We start from the raw sequence: 3,035 nt of genomic DNA, 5'->3' as shown, positions 1-3,035 counted from the left end.
CCTCTCCTCTCAAAAGGAAATCTGAGACTCCCCGCTGAAAACCATGACAGCGGGAATCTCAATCACTGTGAAGGGGATAACAACTCGGGAACTTGGAGTTAAAAATCACACAACACCAGGTTATAGTTCAACAGGTTTAATTGGAAGCACACTAGCTTTCTGAGCAACGCTCCTTCATCAGGTGATAGCGGAGGGCTCGATGGTAACACAGAATTTATAGCAAAAATTTACAGTGTCTTGGAGACGGGAACTTGGAGACAGTCAGGGCTGTAGATGCCGGAAGCCAGAGTCAATAGATGTGAAGCTGGAAAAGCACAGCAAGTCAGAATTGGGGCGGTACAATGGTTAGCATTGCTGTCTCACAGCACCAGGGTCCCAGGCTTTCCTGATGAAGGGCTTTTGCCCGAAACGTCGATTTCGAAGCTTCTTGGATGCTGTCTGAACTGCTGTGCTCTTCCATCACCCCTAATCCAGAATTTGGTTTCCAGCATCTGCAGTCATTGTTTTTACCTCTGTAGAGTTTGCACATTCTCCCCGTGTCTGCGAGGAAAGACTCCCCTACCCCGGGTGCTCAGGTTTCCGCCCCCAGTCACAAAGATGTGCAGGTTAGGTGAATTGACCATGCTAAACTGCCCATAGTGTAAGGTTCATTCGTCAGAGGGAAATGGGCTTGGGTGGGTTGCTCGTCAGAGGGTCGGTGTGGACTTGTTGGGCCGAAGGGTATGTTTCCACGCTGGAGGTAATCTAATCAATAGTATGGGCGGAGCAGAAACCCTCACAATTAGCGGGGGGGGGGGGGGGGGGGGGGTGGAGCGCAGAAGTTTAGAGGGAGGAGGTGGGGCTAGGGAAAGGAGATGAGAGGTGGGCGCAGGTAAGGATTATTGTAATTGGTCAGTGGGAGGGGTGGGGCGGATCAAGTTCAGGGATTTACAGAGCAATCAACCGAAACCTGCAACCCATTTTCAGTGATTAAAGACTTAACAGCAACCGAACTTTGTCCAATACCTCGCATCAGTGTATGATGCTTTGATCTTTTACTATATACTCTGTGTCCTTTGATCCTGCGCCACCAGCTCCCTGACAAAGGAGCAGCGCTCCGAAAGCATATAACTCCAGATAGACCTGTTGGACTATAACCTGGTGTCATGCGATTGTTAACTTGGTAAATCTTAGTGTCGAGAAAGACGGTATTTAAATGTAAGAGTCTTACAGATCGGATCCCCGGAAAGACTGCCTCCGTAACTGTCATCTCACTATCTCGATATCTCATACTTTGTGTTTGAGGGTGAGCGGGTGCAGTCATTCACTCAATCCAGTTCAGTGATCTGGATCTTTCACCGAGTTGCTCCAGACCGGGTTTGTAAAGGGCAGTGAGTTCAGTCTGCAGCAAAATTCAGGGAAAACTCGCTCCCCGCCCATCTCCATCCCCGCCCCCTTTCTGTCTCTCTCTGCCCCTCCCCAAAGGACAGCACTCCGTGGGTCTTCACCCTCCGGACCAGGGACCATCTCTCTCCCTCTGTTCAAGTTGTGTTTCTTCTTCAATATATGAATATTTCGTTTCGTCTCTGTCAAAATATCGAAAGGAGAAAGTTTAAAGTAATAATTGTTTGCAGTGAATTTCATCGGGAAACCCATGACCTGAACGTGTTTACCTGCGCAGGAACAGCGGGACTGGGAACGGTTTGAAACAGGAAGTGCTGAGATTAGAACATAACACATAGAACATTGAAGAATACAGCGCAGTACAGGCCCTTTGGCCCTCGATGTTGCGCCGATCCAAGACCACCTAACCTATACTAACCCACTATCCTCCATATACCTATCCAATGCCCGCTTAAATGCCCATAAAGAGGGAGAGTCCACCACTGCTACTGGCAGGGCATTCCATGAACTTACGACTCGCTGAGTGAAGAACCTACCCCTAACTTCAGTCCTATATCTACCCCCCCTTAATTTAAAGCTATGCCCCCTTGAAATACCCGACTCCATACGCGGGAAAAGGTTCACACTGTCAACCCTATCTAACCCCCTAATCATCTTGTACACCTCAATCAAGTCACCCCTAAACCTTCTTTTCTCTAATGAAAACAGCCCCAAGTGTCTCAGTCTATCCTCATACGATCTTCCTTCCATACCAGGCAACATCCTGGTAAACCTCCTCTGCACCCGTTCCAGTGCCTCCACATCCTTCCTATAGTATGGCAACCAAAACTGCACACAATATTCCAGATGCGGCCGCACCAGAGTCTTATACAACTGCATCATGACCTCAGGACTCCGGAACTCAATTCCTCTACCAATAAAAGCCAGTACGCCATATGCCTTCCTCACCGCACTATTTACCTGGGTGGCAACTTTCAGAGATCTGTGTACATGGACACCAAGATCCCTCTGCTCATCCACACTACCAAGTATCCGACCATTAGCCCAGTACCCCATCTTTTTGTTATTCTTCCCAAAGTGAATCACCTCACACTACATTGAATTCCATTTGCCACCTTTCTGCCCAGCTCTGCAGCTTCTCTATATCCTGCTGTAACCTGCCACATCCTTCCTCACTGTCAACAACTCCTCCGACTTTCGTATCATCCGCAAACTTGCTCACCCAACCTTCTAACCCCTCTTCCAGGTCATTTATAAAAATGACAAACAGCAATGGTCCCAAAACAGATCCTTGCGGAACACCGCTAGTGACGGCACTCCATGAAGAAACTTTGCCATCAACTACTACCCTCTGTCTTCTTCCATCCAGCCAATTCCTAATCCAAACCTCCAACCCACCCTCAATGCCATATCTCCGTATTTTCTGCAGTAGCCTACCATGGGGAACCTTATCAAACGCCTTACTAAAATCCATATATACCACATCTACCGCTTTACCCTCATCAACCTCCTTCGTCCCCTTTTCAAAGAATTCAATAAGGTTTGTGAGGCACGACCTGCCCTTCACAAAACCATGCTAACCAAATTGTTATTAAGTACAAGGACGTTGAAAATACACAATTACTTTCCCTTGTATTAATATTGTTAACTGA

The sequence above is a fragment of the Chiloscyllium plagiosum genome, chromosome 37, assembly GCF_004010195.1.
Source record: "Chiloscyllium plagiosum isolate BGI_BamShark_2017 chromosome 37, ASM401019v2, whole genome shotgun sequence".
Classification (NCBI taxonomy): domain Eukaryota; kingdom Metazoa; phylum Chordata; class Chondrichthyes; order Orectolobiformes; family Hemiscylliidae; genus Chiloscyllium; species Chiloscyllium plagiosum.
This window is presented reverse-complemented; position numbering follows the sequence as displayed.